This window comes from Pleuronectes platessa, chromosome 16, assembly GCF_947347685.1.
Source record: "Pleuronectes platessa chromosome 16, fPlePla1.1, whole genome shotgun sequence".
NCBI classification, from domain to species: domain Eukaryota; kingdom Metazoa; phylum Chordata; class Actinopteri; order Pleuronectiformes; family Pleuronectidae; genus Pleuronectes; species Pleuronectes platessa.
This window is the reverse complement of record NC_070641.1, coordinates 3,931,153-3,948,966: the sequence shown is the minus strand read 5'-3', so window position 1 is coordinate 3,948,966 and position 17,814 is coordinate 3,931,153. Positions and strand designations below refer to the sequence as shown.

Genomic DNA, 17,814 nt, shown 5'->3' with positions numbered 1-17,814 from the left:
GAGTTAAAGAGCCACCGCCAAGTAGGAAGGACATTTTTCTTGAGAGCACATGGGGGAGTATCACCGTTCTTAGACACTAACTAAATGCTCATATCTTCCCCAATAATATGTTTCTAATCTGTCATTTCAAGTTGGTAAGATATTCAGAGCACCTGGTTGATGGTCCTGGTCAGCGTTTTTGTCAGTACCTGTGACGAGAATACAGCATTTGAGATAATGATCTGAAGCAGCAGAGTAAGCTGATTCAGTCAATTAGAGTAGAAATTTGTGTCTTGTAAACTTCACTGCGACGAGGATGGGATTCGAACCCACGCGTGCAGAGCACAATGGATTAGCAGTCCATCGCCTTGACCACTCGGCCACCTCGTCCTATTGGGAGGTAAATTTATCTCCTGAAATTCAAACTTTTCCTGTTCTTAAGAGACTTGTTACAATGGTGACAAGTGGCTGTGGACACAAGAAGAAGAAAACTATTGCTGAAAAAACAGGATTCTAACCCATGCGTGCAGACCACAGTTGGTGATCATTTCTTTACTGGAGAACAATTTAGGGGACTACAGGACTCTAACTTATGTTTTCTGGTATTGTACCTGCGTACATAGGCAACTGGCCTTGCTTGTGTTTCTTGAAGATGTAACACTGGTCGTTCAAGAGGCTTCTTTAGTTCTAAAAGAGTTGTGGGAGGTTTCAGGTTTTAAATCTCTCTAGGATCTTCACCTATACTCAGAGTTGGTGTGTAAAACTTGCAGGTCGTTTAACCCCCCACCAAATGGTATTGTGTGGAGCTCCTTGAATCAAGGTGTGTATAGCATTTCGCTATAGTGCGAGTCATTAGGGTTACAAGAAATGGCAAGATATGCAATGGGCCAGAGAGTTGAAATACCTGTAGCCTCCCACTACTAAGTTAAAACTTAAAGAGGATCTGGAAAGAGAAGTGACAGGTTTTCAAGAAACCAAAGCAAGCCTATGCACATAGGTTTGATACCGAAAAGTTTCATCTTGAGGTAGAAGACAATGGATGTCACTCACAAAGGGTTCAATAGTGGAGAATGTGGGCATCGATCCCACTACCTCTCACATGCAAAGCGAGCGCTCTACCATTTGAGCTAATTCCCCAGTGTAAGAATGGCTTCTGTGGCAAATCCTGGCAACCTGTTCAGCATGTATGTTGTTCTGTCCTAGACTGGATCACATTGCCTAGACAAATGAATGAAGTCTCTCATCACAGGCCCTCAGGGGACACTGGACAAGTAAGTGATTTACAGAGATATCTACAGATGGGGAATTAGCTCAAATGGTAGAGCGCTCGCTTAGCATGCGAGAAGTAGTGGGATCGATGCCCACATTCTCCAGGAAATTTGTTATATCTTGATTTTAGTCTGGTTGGGAAAGTCTTTTAATTCAGTTTGATAAAGTCCCCTTCTAAAACAAGATGGATTTCCTTGTTTTTATGCCATGGACTGATATTATACAGAAATGCTGTTCCATCCTTCCAGCATGGTTCACAGAGTTAAAGAGCCACCGCCAAGTAGGAAGGACATTTTATTTGAGAGCACATGGGGGAGTATCACCGTTCTTAGACACTAACTAAAAGCTCATATTTTCCCCAATAATATGTTTCTAATCTGTCATTTCAAGTTGGTAAGATATTCAGAGCACCTGGTTGATGGTCCTGGTCAGCGTTTTTGTCAGTACACGTGACGAGAATACAGCATTTGAGATAATGATCTGAAGCAGCAGAGTAAGCCGATTCAGTCAATTAGAGTAGAAATTTGTGTCTTGTAAACTTCACTGCGACGAGGATGGGATTCGAACCCACGCGTGCAGAGCACAATGGATTAGCAGTCCATCGCCTTGACCACTCGGCCACCTCGTCCTATTCGGAGGTAAATTTATCTCCTGAAATTCAAACTTTTCCTGTTCTTAAGAGACTTGTTACAATGGTGACAAGTGGCTGTGGACACAAGAAGAAGAAAACTATTGCTGAAAAAACAGGATTCTAACCCATGCGTGCAGACCACAGTTGGTGATCATTTCTTTACTGGAGAACAATTTAGGGGACTACAGGACTCTAACTTATGTTTTCTGGTATTGTACCTGCGTACATAGGCAACTGGCCTTGCTTGTGTTTCTTGAAGATGTAACACTGGTCGTTCAAGAGGCTTCTTTAGTTCTAAAAGAGTTGTGGGAGGTTTCAGGTTTTAAATCTCTCTAGGATCTTCACCTATACTCAGAGTTGGTGTGTAAAACTTGCAGGTCGTTTAACCCCCCACCAAATGGTATTGTGTGGAGCTCCTTGAATCAAGGTGTGTATAGCATTTCGCTATGGTGTGAGTCATTAGGGTTACAAGAAATGGCAAGATATGCAAAGGGCCAGAGAGTGGAAATACCTGTAGCCTCCCACTACTAAGTTAAAACTTAAAGAGGATCTGGAAAGAGAAGTGACAGGTTTTCAAGAAACCAAAGCAAGCCTATGCACAAAGGTTTGATACCGAAAAGTTTCATCTTGAGGTAGAAGACAATGGATGTCACTCACAAAGGGTTCAATAGTGGAGAATGTGGGCATCGATCCCACTACCTCTCACATGCAAAGCGAGCGCTCTACCATTTGAGCTAATCCCCCTGTGTAAGAATGGCTTCTGTGGCAAATCCTGGCAACCTGTTCAGCATGTATGTTGTTCTGTCCTAGACTGGATCACATTGCCTAGACAAATGAATGAAGTCTCTCATCACAGGCCCTCAGCGGACACTGGACAAGTAAGTGATTTACAGCTGGGGAATTAGCTCAAATGGTAGAGCGCTCGCTTAGCATGCGAGAAGTAGTGGGATCGATGCCCACATTCTCCAGGAAATTTGTTATATCTTGATTTTAGTCTGGTTGGGAAAGTCTTTTAATTCAGTTTGATAAAGTCCCCTTCTAAAACAAGATGGATTTCCTTGTTTTTATGCCATGGACTGATATTATACAGAAATGCTGTTCCATCCTTCCAGCATGGTTCACAGAGTTAAAGAGCCACCGCCAAGTAGGAAGGACATTTTTCTTGAGAGCACATGGGGGAGTATCACCGTTCTTAGACACTAACTAAATGCTCATATTTTCCCCAATAATATGTTTCTAATCTGTCATTTCAAGTTGGTAAGATATTCAGAGCACCTGGTTGATGGTCCTGGTCAGCGTTTTTGTCAGTACACGTGACGAGAATACAGCATTTGAGATAATGATCTGAAGCAGCAGAGTAAGCTGATTCAGTCAATTAGAGTAGAAATTTGTGTCTTGTAAACTTCACTGCGACGAGGATGGGATTCGAACCCACGCGTGCAGAGCACAATGGATTAGCAGTCCATCGCCTTGACCACTCGGCCACCTCGTCCTATTGGGAGGTAAATTTATCTCCTGAAATTCAAACTTTTCCTGTTCTTAAGAGACTTGTTACAATGGTGACAAGTGGCTGTGGACACAAGAAGAAGAAAACTATTGCTGAAAAAACAGGATTCTAACCCATGCGTGCAGACCACAGTTGGTGATCATTTCTTTACTGGAGAACAATTTAGGGGACTACAGGACTCTAACTTATGTTTTCTGGTATTGTACCTGCGTACATAGGCAACTGGCCTTGCTTGTGTTTCTTGAAGATGTAACACTGGTCGTTCAAGAGGCTTCTTTAGTTCTAAAAGAGTTGTGGGAGGTTTCAGGTTTTAAATCTCTCTAGGATCTTCACCTATACTCAGAGTTGGTGTGTAAAACTTGCAGGTCGTTTAACCCCCCACCAAATGGTATTGTGTGGAGCTCCTTGAATCAAGGTGTGTATAGCATTTCGCTATAGTGCGAGTCATTAGGGTTACAAGAAATGGCAAGATATGCAATGGGCCAGAGAGTTGAAATACCTGTAGCCTCCCACTACTAAGTTAAAACTTAAAGAGGATCTGGAAAGAGAAGTGACAGGTTTTCAAGAAACCAAAGCAAGCCTATGCACATAGGTTTGATACCGAAAAGTTTCATCTTGAGGTAGAAGACAATGGATGTCACTCACAAAGGGTTCAATAGTGGAGAATGTGGGCATCGATCCCACTACCTCTCACATGCAAAGCGAGCGCTCTACCATTTGAGCTAATTCCCCAGTGTAAGAATGGCTTCTGTGGCAAATCCTGGCAACCTGTTCAGCATGTATGTTGTTCTGTCCTAGACTGGATCACATTGCCTAGACAAATGAATGAAGTCTCTCATCACAGGCCCTCAGGGGACACTGGACAAGTAAGTGATTTACAGAGATATCTACAGATGGGGAATTAGCTCAAATGGTAGAGCGCTCGCTTAGCATGCGAGAAGTAGTGGGATCGATGCCCACATTCTCCAGGAAATTTGTTATATCTTGATTTTAGTCTGGTTGGGAAAGTCTTTTAATTCAGTTTGATAAAGTCCCCTTCTAAAACAAGATGGATTTCCTTGTTTTTATGCCATGGACTGATGTTATACAGAAATGCTGTTCCATCCTTCCAGCATGGTTCACAGAGTTAAAGAGCCACCGCCAAGTAGGAAGGACATTTTATTTGAGAGCACATGGGGGAGTATCACCGTTCTTAGACACTAACTAAAAGCTCATATTTTCCCCAATAATATGTTTCTAATCTGTCATTTCAAGTTGGTAAGATATTCAGAGCACCTGGTTGATGGTCCTGGTCAGCGTTTTTGTCAGTACACGTGACGAGAATACAGCATTTGAGATAATGATCTGAAGCAGCAGAGTAAGCCGATTCAGTCAATTAGAGTAGAAATTTGTGTCTTGTAAACTTCACTGCGACGAGGATGGGATTCGAACCCACGCGTGCAGAGCACAATGGATTAGCAGTCCATCGCCTTGACCACTCGGCCACCTCGTCCTATTCGGAGGTAAATTTATCTCCTGAAATTCAAACTTTTCCTGTTCTTAAGAGACTTGTTACAATGGTGACAAGTGGCTGTGGACACAAGAAGAAGAAAACTATTGCTGAAAAAACAGGATTCTAACCCATGCGTGCAGACCACAGTTGGTGATCATTTCTTTACTGGAGAACAATTTAGGGGACTACAGGACTCTAACTTATGTTTTCTGGTATTGTACCTGCGTACATAGGCAACTGGCCTTGCTTGTGTTTCTTGAAGATGTAACACTGGTCGTTCAAGAGGCTTCTTTAGTTCTAAAAGAGTTGTGGGAGGTTTCAGGTTTTAAATCTCTCTAGGATCTTCACCTATACTCAGAGTTGGTGTGTAAAACTTGCAGGTCGTTTAACCCCCCACCAAATGGTATTGTGTGGAGCTCCTTGAATCAAGGTGTGTATAGCATTTCGCTATGGTGTGAGTCATTAGGGTTACAAGAAATGGCAAGATATGCAAAGGGGCAGAGAGTGGAAATACCTGTAGCCTCCCACTACTAAGTTAAAACTTAAAGAGGATCTGGAAAGAGAAGTGACAGGTTTTCAAGAAACCAAAGCAAGCCTATGCACAAAGGTTTGATACCGAAAAGTTTCATCTTGAGGTAGAAGACAATGGATGTCACTCACAAAGGGTTCAATAGTGGAGAATGTGGGCATCGATCCCACTACCTCTCACATGCAAAGCGAGCGCTCTACCATTTGAGCTAATCCCCCTGTGTAAGAATGGCTTCTGTGGCAAATCCTGGCAACCTGTTCAGCATGTATGTTGTTCTGTCCTAGACTGGATCACATTGCCTAGACAAATGAATGAAGTCTCTCATCACAGGCCCTCAGGGGACACTGGACAAGTAAGTGATTTACAGCTGGGGAATTAGCTCAAATGGTAGAGCGCTCGCTTAGCATGCGAGAAGTAGTGGGATCGATGCCCACATTCTCCAGGAAATTTGTTATATCTTGATTTTAGTCTGGTTGGGAAAGTCTTTTAATTCAGTTTGATAAAGTCCCCTTCTAAAACAAGATGGATTTCCTTGTTTTTATGCCATGGACTGATATTATACAGAAATGCTGTTCCATCCTTCCAGCATGGTTCACAGAGTTAAAGAGCCACCGCCAAGTAGGAAGGACATTTTTCTTGAGAGCACATGGGGGAGTATCACCGTTCTTAGACACTAACTAAATGCTCATATTTTCCCCAATAATATGTTTCTAATCTGTCATTTCAAGTTGGTAAGATATTCAGAGCACCTGGTTGATGGTCCTGGTCAGCGTTTTTGTCAGTACACGTGACGAGAATACAGCATTTGAGATAATGATCTGAAGCAGCAGAGTAAGCCGATTCAGTCAATTAGAGTAGAAATTTGTGTCTTGTAAACTTCACTGCGACGAGGATGGGATTCGAACCCACGCGTGCAGAGCACAATGGATTAGCAGTCCATCGCCTTGACCACTCGGCCACCTCGTCCTATTGGGAGGTAAATTTATCTCCTGAAATTCAAACTTTTCCTGTTCTTAAGAGACTTGTTACAATGGTGACAAGTGGCTGTGGACACAAGAAGAAGAAAACTATTGCTGAAAAAACAGGATTCTAACCCATGCGTGCAGACCACAGTTGGTGATCATTTCTTTACTGGAGAACAATTTAGGGGACTACAGGACTCTAACTTATGTTTTCTGGTATTGTACCTGCGTACATAGGCAACTGGCCTTGCTTGTGTTTCTTGAAGATGTAACACTGGTCGTTCAAGAGGCTTCTTTAGTTCTAAAAGAGTTGTGGGAGGTTTCAGGTTTTAAATCTCTCTAGGATCTTCACCTATACTCAGAGTTGGTGTGTAAAACTTGCAGGTCGTTTAACCCCCCACCAAATGGTATTGTGTGGAGCTCCTTGAATCAAGGTGTGTATAGCATTTCGCTATGGTGTGAGTCATTAGGGTTACAAGAAATGGCAAGATATGCAAAGGGGCAGAGAGTGGAAATACCTGTAGCCTCCCACTACTAAGTTAAAACTTAAAGAGGATCTGGAAAGAGAAGTGACAGGTTTTCAAGAAACCAAAGCAAGCCTATGCACAAAGGTTTGATACCGAAAAGTTTCATCTTGAGGTAGAAGACAATGGATGTCACTCACAAAGGGTTCAATAGTGGAGAATGTGGGCATCGATCCCACTACCTCTCACATGCAAAGCGAGCGCTCTACCATTTGAGCTAATCCCCCTGTGTAAGAATGGCTTCTGTGGCAAATCCTGGCAACCTGTTCAGCATGTATGTTGTTCTGTCCTAGACTGGATCACATTGCCTAGACAAATGAATGAAGTCTCTCATCACAGGCCCTCAGGGGACACTGGACAAGTAAGTGATTTACAGCTGGGGAATTAGCTCAAATGGTAGAGCGCTCGCTTAGCATGCGAGAAGTAGTGGGATCGATGCCCACATTCTCCAGGAAATTTGTTATATCTTGATTTTAGTCTGGTTGGGAAAGTCTTTTAATTCAGTTTGATAAAGTCCCCTTCTAAAACAAGATGGATTTCCTTGTTTTTATGCCATGGACTGATATTATACAGAAATGCTGTTCCATCCTTCCAGCATGGTTCACAGAGTTAAAGAGCCACCGCCAAGTAGGAAGGACATTTTTCTTGAGAGCACATGGGGGAGTATCACCGTTCTTAGACACTAACTAAATGCTCATATTTTCCCCAATAATATGTTTCTAATCTGTCATTTCAAGTTGGTAAGATATTCAGAGCACCTGGTTGATGGTCCTGGTCAGCGTTTTTGTCAGTACACGTGACGAGAATACAGCATTTGAGATAATGATCTGAAGCAGCAGAGTAAGCTGATTCAGTCAATTAGAGTAGAAATTTGTGTCTTGTAAACTTCACTGCGACGAGGATGGGATTCGAACCCACGCGTGCAGAGCACAATGGATTAGCAGTCCATCGCCTTGACCACTCGGCCAACTCGTCCTATTGGGAGTTAAATTTATCTCCTGAAATTCAAACTTTTCCTGTTCTTAAGAGACTTGTTACAATGGTGACAAGTGGCTGTGGACACAAGAAGAAGAAAACTATTGCTGAAAAAACAGGATTCTAACCCATGCGTGCAGACCACAGTTGGTGATCATTTCTTTACTGGAGAACAATTTAGGGGACTACAGGACTCTAACTTATGTTTTCTGGTATTGTACCTGCGTACATAGGCAACTGGCCTTGCTTGTGTTTCTTGAAGATGTAACACTGGTCGTTCAAGAGGCTTCTTTAGTTCTAAAAGAGTTGTGGGAGGTTTCAGGTTTTAAATCTCTCTAGGATCTTCACCTATACTCAGAGTTGGTGTGTAAAACTTGCAGGTCGTTTAACCCCCCACCAAATGGTATTGTGTGGAGCTCCTTGAATCAAGGTGTGTATAGCATTTCGCTATGGTGTGAGTCATTAGGGTTACAAGAAATGGCAAGATATGCAAAGGGCCAGAGAGTGGAAATACCTGTAGCCTCCCACTACTAAGTTAAAACTTAAAGAGGATCTGGAAAGAGAAGTGACAGGTTTTCAAGAAACCAAAGCAAGCCTATGCACAAAGGTTTGATACCGAAAAGTTTCATCTTGAGGTAGAAGACAATGGATGTCACTCACAAAGGGTTCAATAGTGGAGAATGTGGGCATCGATCCCACTACCTCTCACATGCAAAGCGAGCGCTCTACCATTTGAGCTAATCCCCCTGTGTAAGAATGGCTTCTGTGGCAAATCCTGGCAACCTGTTCAGCATGTATGTTGTTCTGTCCTAGACTGGATCACATTGCCTAGACAAATGAATGAAGTCTCTCATCACAGGCCCTCAGGGGACACTGGACAAGTAAGTGATTTACAGCTGGGGAATTAGCTCAAATGGTAGAGCGCTCGCTTAGCATGCGAGAAGTAGTGGGATCGATGCCCACATTCTCCAGGAAATTTGTTATATCTTGATTTTAGTCTGGTTGGGAAAGTCTTTTAATTCAGTTTGATAAAGTCCCCTTCTAAAACAAGATGGATTTCCTTGTTTTTATGCCATGGACTGATATTATACAGAAATGCTGTTCCATCCTTCCAGCATGGTTCACAGAGTTAAAGAGCCACCGCCAAGTAGGAAGGACATTTTTCTTGAGAGCACATGGGGGAGTATCACCGTTCTTAGACACTAACTAAATGCTCATATTTTCCCCAATAATATGTTTCTAATCTGTCATTTCAAGTTGGTAAGATATTCAGAGCACCTGGTTGATGGTCCTGGTCAGCGTTTTTGTCAGTACACGTGACGAGAATACAGCATTTGAGATAATGATCTGAAGCAGCAGAGTAAGCTGATTCAGTCAATTAGAGTAGAAATTTGTGTCTTGTAAACTTCACTGCGACGAGGATGGGATTCGAACCCACGCGTGCAGAGCACAATGGATTAGCAGTCCATCGCCTTGACCACTCGGCCACCTCGTCCTATTGGGAGGTAAATTTATCTCCTGAAATTCAAACTTTTCCTGTTCTTAAGAGACTTGTTACAATGGTGACAAGTGGCTGTGGACACAAGAAGAAGAAAACTATTGCTGAAAAAACAGGATTCTAACCCATGCGTGCAGACCACAGTTGGTGATCATTTCTTTACTGGAGAACAATTTAGGGGACTACAGGACTCTAACTTATGTTTTCTGGTATTGTACCTGCGTACATAGGCAACTGGCCTTGCTTGTGTTTCTTGAAGATGTAACACTGGTCGTTCAAGAGGCTTCTTTAGTTCTAAAAGAGTTGTGGGAGGTTTCAGGTTTTAAATCTCTCTAGGATCTTCACCTATACTCAGAGTTGGTGTGTAAAACTTGCAGGTCGTTTAACCCCCCACCAAATGGTATTGTGTGGAGCTCCTTGAATCAAGGTGTGTATAGCATTTCGCTATAGTGCGAGTCATTAGGGTTACAAGAAATGGCAAGATATGCAATGGGCCAGAGAGTTGAAATACCTGTAGCCTCCCACTACTAAGTTAAAACTTAAAGAGGATCTGGAAAGAGAAGTGACAGGTTTTCAAGAAACCAAAGCAAGCCTATGCACATAGGTTTGATACCGAAAAGTTTCATCTTGAGGTAGAAGACAATGGATGTCACTCACAAAGGGTTCAATAGTGGAGAATGTGGGCATCGATCCCACTACCTCTCACATGCAAAGCGAGCGCTCTACCATTTGAGCTAATTCCCCAGTGTAAGAATGGCTTCTGTGGCAAATCCTGGCAACCTGTTCAGCATGTATGTTGTTCTGTCCTAGACTGGATCACATTGCCTAGACAAATGAATGAAGTCTCTCATCACAGGCCCTCAGGGGACACTGGACAAGTAAGTGATTTACAGAGATATCTACAGATGGGGAATTAGCTCAAATGGTAGAGCGCTCGCTTAGCATGCGAGAAGTAGTGGGATCGATGCCCACATTCTCCAGGAAATTTGTTATATCTTGATTTTAGTCTGGTTGGGAAAGTCTTTTAATTCAGTTTGATAAAGTCCCCTTCTAAAACAAGATGGATTTCCTTGTTTTTATGCCATGGACTGATATTATACAGAAATGCTGTTCCATCCTTCCAGCATGGTTCACAGAGTTAAAGAGCCACCGCCAAGTAGGAAGGACATTTTATTTGAGAGCACATGGGGGAGTATCACCGTTCTTAGACACTAACTAAAAGCTCATATTTTCCCCAATAATATGTTTCTAATCTGTCATTTCAAGTTGGTAAGATATTCAGAGCACCTGGTTGATGGTCCTGGTCAGCGTTTTTGTCAGTACACGTGACGAGAATACAGCATTTGAGATAATGATCTGAAGCAGCAGAGTAAGCCGATTCAGTCAATTAGAGTAGAAATTTGTGTCTTGTAAACTTCACTGCGACGAGGATGGGATTCGAACCCACGCGTGCAGAGCACAATGGATTAGCAGTCCATCGCCTTGACCACTCGGCCACCTCGTCCTATTCGGAGGTAAATTTATCTCCTGAAATTCAAACTTTTCCTGTTCTTAAGAGACTTGTTACAATGGTGACAAGTGGCTGTGGACACAAGAAGAAGAAAACTATTGCTGAAAAAACAGGATTCTAACCCATGCGTGCAGACCACAGTTGGTGATCATTTCTTTACTGGAGAACAATTTAGGGGACTACAGGACTCTAACTTATGTTTTCTGGTATTGTACCTGCGTACATAGGCAACTGGCCTTGCTTGTGTTTCTTGAAGATGTAACACTGGTCGTTCAAGAGGCTTCTTTAGTTCTAAAAGAGTTGTGGGAGGTTTCAGGTTTTAAATCTCTCTAGGATCTTCACCTATACTCAGAGTTGGTGTGTAAAACTTGCAGGTCGTTTAACCCCCCACCAAATGGTATTGTGTGGAGCTCCTTGAATCAAGGTGTGTATAGCATTTCGCTATGGTGTGAGTCATTAGGGTTACAAGAAATGGCAAGATATGCAAAGGGGCAGAGAGTGGAAATACCTGTAGCCTCCCACTACTAAGTTAAAACTTAAAGAGGATCTGGAAAGAGAAGTGACAGGTTTTCAAGAAACCAAAGCAAGCCTATGCACAAAGGTTTGATACCGAAAAGTTTCATCTTGAGGTAGAAGACAATGGATGTCACTCACAAAGGGTTCAATAGTGGAGAATGTGGGCATCGATCCCACTACCTCTCACATGCAAAGCGAGCGCTCTACCATTTGAGCTAATCCCCCTGTGTAAGAATGGCTTCTGTGGCAAATCCTGGCAACCTGTTCAGCATGTATGTTGTTCTGTCCTAGACTGGATCACATTGCCTAGACAAATGAATGAAGTCTCTCATCACAGGCCCTCAGGGGACACTGGACAAGTAAGTGATTTACAGCTGGGGAATTAGCTCAAATGGTAGAGCGCTCGCTTAGCATGCGAGAAGTAGTGGGATCGATGCCCACATTCTCCAGGAAATTTGTTATATCTTGATTTTAGTCTGGTTGGGAAAGTCTTTTAATTCAGTTTGATAAAGTCCCCTTCTAAAACAAGATGGATTTCCTTGTTTTTATGCCATGGACTGATATTATACAGAAATGCTGTTCCATCCTTCCAGCATGGTTCACAGAGTTAAAGAGCCACCGCCAAGTAGGAAGGACATTTTTCTTGAGAGCACATGGGGGAGTATCACCGTTCTTAGACACTAACTAAATGCTCATATTTTCCCCAATAATATGTTTCTAATCTGTCATTTCAAGTTGGTAAGATATTCAGAGCACCTGGTTGATGGTCCTGGTCAGCGTTTTTGTCAGTACACGTGACGAGAATACAGCATTTGAGATAATGATCTGAAGCAGCAGAGTAAGCTGATTCAGTCAATTAGAGTAGAAATTTGTGTCTTGTAAACTTCACTGCGACGAGGATGGGATTTCGAACCCACGCGTGCAGAGCACAATGGATTAGCAGTCCATCGCCTTGACCACTCGGCCACCTCGTCCTATTGGGAGTTAAATTTATCTCCTGAAATTCAAACTTTTCCTGTTCTTAAGAGACTTGTTACAATGGTGACAAGTGGCTGTGGACACAAGAAGAAGAAAACTATTGCTGAAAAAACAGGATTCTAACCCATGCGTGCAGACCACAGTTGGTGATCATTTCTTTACTGGAGAACAATTTAGGGGACTACAGGACTCTAACTTATGTTTTCTGGTATTGTACCTGCGTACATAGGCAACTGGCCTTGCTTGTGTTTCTTGAAGATGTAACACTGGTCGTTCAAGAGGCTTCTTTAGTTCTAAAAGAGTTGTGGGAGGTTTCAGGTTTTAAATCTCTCTAGGATCTTCACCTATACTCAGAGTTGGTGTGTAAAACTTGCAGGTCGTTTAACCCCCCACCAAATGGTATTGTGTGGAGCTCCTTGAATCAAGGTGTGTATAGCATTTCGCTATAGTGCGAGTCATTAGGGTTACAAGAAATGGCAAGATATGCAATGGGCCAGAGAGTTGAAATACCTGTAGCCTCCCACTACTAAGTTAAAACTTAAAGAGGATCTGGAAAGAGAAGTGACAGGTTTTCAAGAAACCAAAGCAAGCCTATGCACATAGGTTTGATACCGAAAAGTTTCATCTTGAGGTAGAAGACAATGGATGTCACTCACAAAGGGTTCAATAGTGGAGAATGTGGGCATCGATCCCACTACCTCTCACATGCAAAGCGAGCGCTCTACCATTTGAGCTAATTCCCCAGTGTAAGAATGGCTTCTGTGGCAAATCCTGGCAACCTGTTCAGCATGTATGTTGTTCTGTCCTAGACTGGATCACATTGCCTAGACAAATGAATGAAGTCTCTCATCACAGGCCCTCAGGGGACACTGGACAAGTAAGTGATTTACAGAGATATCTACAGATGGGGAATTAGCTCAAATGGTAGAGCGCTCGCTTAGCATGCGAGAAGTAGTGGGATCGATGCCCACATTCTCCAGGAAATTTGTTATATCTTGATTTTAGTCTGGTTGGGAAAGTCTTTTAATTCAGTTTGATAAAGTCCCCTTCTAAAACAAGATGGATTTCCTTGTTTTTATGCCATGGACTGATATTATACAGAAATGCTGTTCCATCCTTCCAGCATGGTTCACAGAGTTAAAGAGCCACCGCCAAGTAGGAAGGACATTTTATTTGAGAGCACATGGGGGAGTATCACCGTTCTTAGACACTAACTAAAAGCTCATATTTTCCCCAATAATATGTTTCTAATCTGTCATTTCAAGTTGGTAAGATATTCAGAGCACCTGGTTGATGGTCCTGGTCAGCGTTTTTGTCAGTACACGTGACGAGAATACAGCATTTGAGATAATGATCTGAAGCAGCAGAGTAAGCCGATTCAGTCAATTAGAGTAGAAATTTGTGTCTTGTAAACTTCACTGCGACGAGGATGGGATTCGAACCCACGCGTGCAGAGCACAATGGATTAGCAGTCCATCGCCTTGACCACTCGGCCACCTCGTCCTATTCGGAGGTAAATTTATCTCCTGAAATTCAAACTTTTCCTGTTCTTAAGAGACTTGTTACAATGGTGACAAGTGGCTGTGGACACAAGAAGAAGAAAACTATTGCTGAAAAAACAGGATTCTAACCCATGCGTGCAGACCACAGTTGGTGATCATTTCTTTACTGGAGAACAATTTAGGGGACTACAGGACTCTAACTTATGTTTTCTGGTATTGTACCTGCGTACATAGGCAACTGGCCTTGCTTGTGTTTCTTGAAGATGTAACACTGGTCGTTCAAGAGGCTTCTTTAGTTCTAAAAGAGTTGTGGGAGGTTTCAGGTTTTAAATCTCTCTAGGATCTTCACCTATACTCAGAGTTGGTGTGTAAAACTTGCAGGTCGTTTAACCCCCCACCAAATGGTATTGTGTGGAGCTCCTTGAATCAAGGTGTGTATAGCATTTCGCTATGGTGTGAGTCATTAGGGTTACAAGAAATGGCAAGATATGCAAAGGGGCAGAGAGTGGAAATACCTGTAGCCTCCCACTACTAAGTTAAAACTTAAAGAGGATCTGGAAAGAGAAGTGACAGGTTTTCAAGAAACCAAAGCAAGCCTATGCACAAAGGTTTGATACCGAAAAGTTTCATCTTGAGGTAGAAGACAATGGATGTCACTCACAAAGGGTTCAATAGTGGAGAATGTGGGCATCGATCCCACTACCTCTCACATGCAAAGCGAGCGCTCTACCATTTGAGCTAATCCCCCTGTGTAAGAATGGCTTCTGTGGCAAATCCTGGCAACCTGTTCAGCATGTATGTTGTTCTGTCCTAGACTGGATCACATTGCCTAGACAAATGAATGAAGTCTCTCATCACAGGCCCTCAGGGGACACTGGACAAGTAAGTGATTTACAGCTGGGGAATTAGCTCAAATGGTAGAGCGCTCGCTTAGCATGCGAGAAGTAGTGGGATCGATGCCCACATTCTCCAGGAAATTTGTTATATCTTGATTTTAGTCTGGTTGGGAAAGTCTTTTAATTCAGTTTGATAAAGTCCCCTTCTAAAACAAGATGGATTTCCTTGTTTTTATGCCATGGACTGATATTATACAGAAATGCTGTTCCATCCTTCCAGCATGGTTCACAGAGTTAAAGAGCCACCGCCAAGTAGGAAGGACATTTTTCTTGAGAGCACATGGGGGAGTATCACCGTTCTTAGACACTAACTAAATGCTCATATTTTCCCCAATAATATGTTTCTAATCTGTCATTTCAAGTTGGTAAGATATTCAGAGCACCTGGTTGATGGTCCTGGTCAGCGTTTTTGTCAGTACACGTGACGAGAATACAGCATTTGAGATAATGATCTGAAGCAGCAGAGTAAGCTGATTCAGTCAATTAGAGTAGAAATTTGTGTCTTGTAAACTTCACTGCGACGAGGATGGGATTCGAACCCACGCGTGCAGAGCACAATGGATTAGCAGTCCATCGCCTTGACCACTCGGCCACCTCGTCCTATTGGGAGTTAAATTTATCTCCTGAAATTCAAACTTTTCCTGTTCTTAAGAGACTTGTTACAATGGTGACAAGTGGCTGTGGACACAAGAAGAAGAAAACTATTGCTGAAAAAACAGGATTCTAACCCATGCGTGCAGACCACAGTTGGTGATCATTTCTTTACTGGAGAACAATTTAGGGGACTACAGGACTCTAACTTATGTTTTCTGGTATTGTACCTGCGTACATAGGCAACTGGCCTTGCTTGTGTTTCTTGAAGATGTAACACTGGTCGTTCAAGAGGCTTCTTTAGTTCTAAAAGAGTTGTGGGAGGTTTCAGGTTTTAAATCTCTCTAGGATCTTCACCTATACTCAGAGTTGGTGTGTAAAACTTGCAGGTCGTTTAACCCCCCACCAAATGGTATTGTGTGGAGCTCCTTGAATCAAGGTGTGTATAGCATTTCGCTATAGTGCGAGTCATTAGGGTTACAAGAAATGGCAAGATATGCAATGGGCCAGAGAGTTGAAATACCTGTAGCCTCCCACTACTAAGTTAAAACTTAAAGAGGATCTGGAAAGAGAAGTGACAGGTTTTCAAGAAACCAAAGCAAGCCTATGCACATAGGTTTGATACCGAAAAGTTTCATCTTGAGGTAGAAGACAATGGATGTCACTCACAAAGGGTTCAATAGTGGAGAATGTGGGCATCGATCCCACTACCTCTCACATGCAAAGCGAGCGCTCTACCATTTGAGCTAATTCCCCAGTGTAAGAATGGCTTCTGTGGCAAATCCTGGCAACCTGTTCAGCATGTATGTTGTTCTGTCCTAGACTGGATCACATTGCCTAGACAAATGAATGAAGTCTCTCATCACAGGCCCTCAGGGGACACTGGACAAGTAAGTGATTTACAGAGATATCTACAGATGGGGAATTAGCTCAAATGGTAGAGCGCTCGCTTAGCATGCGAGAAGTAGTGGGATCGATGCCCACATTCTCCAGGAAATTTGTTATATCTTGATTTTAGTCTGGTTGGGAAAGTCTTTTAATTCAGTTTGATAAAGTCCCCTTCTAAAACAAGATGGATTTCCTTGTTTTTATGCCATGGACTGATATTATACAGAAATGCTGTTCCATCCTTCCAGCATGGTTCACAGAGTTAAAGAGCCACCGCCAAGTAGGAAGGACATTTTTCTTGAGAGCACATGGGGGAGTATCACCGTTCTTAGACACTAACTAAATGCTCATATTTTCCCCAATAATATGTTTCTAATCTGTCATTTCAAGTTGGTAAGATATTCAGAGCACCTGGTTGATGGTCCTGGTCAGCGTTTTTGTCAGTACACGTGACGAGAATACAGCATTTGAGATAATGATCTGAAGCAGCAGAGTAAGCTGATTCAGTCAATTAGAGTAGAAATTTGTGTCTTGTAAACTTCACTGCGACGAGGATGGGATTCGAACCCACGCGTGCAGAGCACAATGGATTAGCAGTCCATCGCCTTGACCACTCGGCCACCTCGTCCTATTGGGAGGTAAATTTATCTCCTGAAATTCAAACTTTTCCTGTTCTTAAGAGACTTGTTACAATGGTGACAAGTGGCTGTGGACACAAGAAGAAGAAAACTATTGCTGAAAAAACAGGATTCTAACCCATGCGTGCAGACCACAGTTGGTGATCATTTCTTTACTGGAGAACAATTTAGGGGACTACAGGACTCTAACTTATGTTTTCTGGTATTGTACCTGCGTACATAGGCAACTGGCCTTGCTTGTGTTTCTTGAAGATGTAACACTGGTCGTTCAAGAGGCTTCTTTAGTTCTAAAAGAGTTGTGGGAGGTTTCAGGTTTTAAATCTCTCTAGGATCTTCACCTATACTCAGAGTTGGTGTGTAAAACTTGCAGGTCGTTTAACCCCCCACCAAATGGTATTGTGTGGAGCTCCTTGAATCAAGGTGTGTATAGCATTTCGCTATGGTGTGAGTCATTAGGGTTACAAGAAATGGCAAGATATGCAAAGGGCCAGAGAGTGGAAATACCTGTAGCCTCCCACTACTAAGTTAAAACTTAAAGAGGATCTGGAAAGAGAAGTGACAGGTTTTCAAGAAACCAAAGCAAGCCTATGCACAAAGGTTTGATACCGAAAAGTTTCATCTTGAGGTAGAAGACAATGGATGTCACTCACAAAGGGTTCAATAGTGGAGAATGTGGGCATCGATCCCACTACCTCTCACATGCAAAGCGAGCGCTCTACCATTTGAGCTAATCCCCCTGTGTAAGAATGGCTTCTGTGGCAAATCCTGGCAACCTGTTCAGCATGTATGTTGTTCTGTCCTAGACTGGATCACATTGCCTAGACAAATGAATGAAGTCTCTCATCACAGGCCCTCAGGGGACACTGGACAAGTAAGTGATTTACAGCTGGGGAATTAGCTCAAATGGTAGAGCGCTCGCTTAGCATGCG

General features: G+C 42.7%; 12 non-coding genes across 12 annotated transcripts; all 12 read right to left on the bottom strand.

Annotated features, from left to right (window-relative positions):
- Positions 1 to 287: 287 nt before the first annotated feature.
- Positions 288 to 369, bottom strand: trnas-gcu (transfer RNA serine (anticodon GCU)). The gene has a single exon. It is a non-coding gene; the product is annotated as a tRNA-Ser (tRNA).
- A 1,425-nt stretch (positions 370 to 1,794) lies between these two features.
- Positions 1,795 to 1,876, bottom strand: trnas-gcu (transfer RNA serine (anticodon GCU)). Its single transcript has one exon. It is a non-coding gene; the product is annotated as a tRNA-Ser (tRNA).
- A 1,413-nt stretch (positions 1,877 to 3,289) lies between these two features.
- On the bottom strand, positions 3,290 to 3,371 carry trnas-gcu (transfer RNA serine (anticodon GCU)). Its single transcript has one exon. It is a non-coding gene; the product is annotated as a tRNA-Ser (tRNA).
- Positions 3,372 to 4,796: 1,425 nt separating this feature from the next.
- On the bottom strand, positions 4,797 to 4,878 carry trnas-gcu (transfer RNA serine (anticodon GCU)). Its single transcript has one exon. It is a non-coding gene; the product is annotated as a tRNA-Ser (tRNA).
- A 1,413-nt stretch (positions 4,879 to 6,291) lies between these two features.
- On the bottom strand, positions 6,292 to 6,373 carry trnas-gcu (transfer RNA serine (anticodon GCU)). The gene has a single exon. It is a non-coding gene; the product is annotated as a tRNA-Ser (tRNA).
- A 1,413-nt stretch (positions 6,374 to 7,786) lies between these two features.
- trnas-gcu (transfer RNA serine (anticodon GCU)) lies at positions 7,787 to 7,868 on the bottom strand. The gene has a single exon. It is a non-coding gene; the product is annotated as a tRNA-Ser (tRNA).
- Positions 7,869 to 9,281: 1,413 nt separating this feature from the next.
- Positions 9,282 to 9,363, bottom strand: trnas-gcu (transfer RNA serine (anticodon GCU)). Its single transcript has one exon. It is a non-coding gene; the product is annotated as a tRNA-Ser (tRNA).
- A 1,425-nt stretch (positions 9,364 to 10,788) lies between these two features.
- Positions 10,789 to 10,870, bottom strand: trnas-gcu (transfer RNA serine (anticodon GCU)). Its single transcript has one exon. It is a non-coding gene; the product is annotated as a tRNA-Ser (tRNA).
- A 1,413-nt stretch (positions 10,871 to 12,283) lies between these two features.
- Positions 12,284 to 12,366, bottom strand: trnas-gcu (transfer RNA serine (anticodon GCU)). Its single transcript has one exon. It is a non-coding gene; the product is annotated as a tRNA-Ser (tRNA).
- Positions 12,367 to 13,791: 1,425 nt separating this feature from the next.
- On the bottom strand, positions 13,792 to 13,873 carry trnas-gcu (transfer RNA serine (anticodon GCU)). The gene has a single exon. It is a non-coding gene; the product is annotated as a tRNA-Ser (tRNA).
- A 1,413-nt stretch (positions 13,874 to 15,286) lies between these two features.
- trnas-gcu (transfer RNA serine (anticodon GCU)) lies at positions 15,287 to 15,368 on the bottom strand. Its single transcript has one exon. It is a non-coding gene; the product is annotated as a tRNA-Ser (tRNA).
- A 1,425-nt stretch (positions 15,369 to 16,793) lies between these two features.
- Positions 16,794 to 16,875, bottom strand: trnas-gcu (transfer RNA serine (anticodon GCU)). Its single transcript has one exon. It is a non-coding gene; the product is annotated as a tRNA-Ser (tRNA).
- Positions 16,876 to 17,814: the final 939 nt, after the last annotated feature.